The sequence below is a fragment of the Neovison vison genome, chromosome 4 (genome assembly GCF_020171115.1).
Source record: "Neovison vison isolate M4711 chromosome 4, ASM_NN_V1, whole genome shotgun sequence".
Taxonomy (NCBI): Eukaryota; Metazoa; Chordata; class Mammalia; order Carnivora; family Mustelidae; genus Neogale; species Neogale vison.
The window spans coordinates 168,330,771-168,331,639 of record NC_058094.1 but is presented as its reverse complement, the minus strand read 5'-3'; positions in this window follow the sequence as shown (position 1 = coordinate 168,331,639).

The window sequence follows — 869 nt, the reverse complement described above, 5'->3', positions numbered from 1 at the left end:
GTCTCTTGAATTTATTGCAATATTAAACTCAGATACAGCTTTATTTGAAATTTCCTCTAAGGTTTTTCACCGTTCCTTTTCCAAATTTTTTCATCACTGAAATCTTCTTAAAAATGATTTTGGAGCTAATAGGAGTTTAGGAAAACATTTTAAATCACAGAAGAGATATTCTGACATCTGTACATAAATTATATAGAGGAGTAAATGGGAGGAAATTTTGTTCCCACATAGTCCTGCTCAAGAATAAGAGCTATTCGTTTTTGCTTTTATCCTGGCTTGCATCTCTAAGCACCATGAAACCTACCCTCTATTTCTGAGGCTATGAGTTTCTAGACTTTGAAAAACTAGGTTCCAAAGGAAGGACTTCAAATACATCTTACAAAAGCTTTGGGCAAGCGTTAATGGAAAATCCTCCCTGTGCTCCACCCCCTTCCCAAAATTAATGAGTATATTTTGCACAGACTACATGAAGCTCATGGCATCAACACAATGACCTTCACTCAGCTTGTCTCCATTTGGTTCCCTTAGGAGGACTTTTGTCTCAGGTCTCACCAGCATCACTTAATGTATTTCCCATCCAACTCATCACTTCTCTACCCCCAATCTAATGTAAGTCTTTCCCTGGGAAATTTTTATTTAAAAATATATATATATATTTTCCAGACTCTCTTGCAACTAAGTGTAGTAGAGCCAACTTTGGCCTGTAATACTTTAGCAGACTTCTGAGAGTGTTTTGCTTTCCCTGTGCTCCTCATTGCTTCCTTCCTCTTCTTTCTGTCTACCTAGGACACAGATGTGGGGCTGTGATCATGAAATCACCATGTATAAGAAAACCAGAGATAACTGGATAACTGAGCAAAAAGACAGAG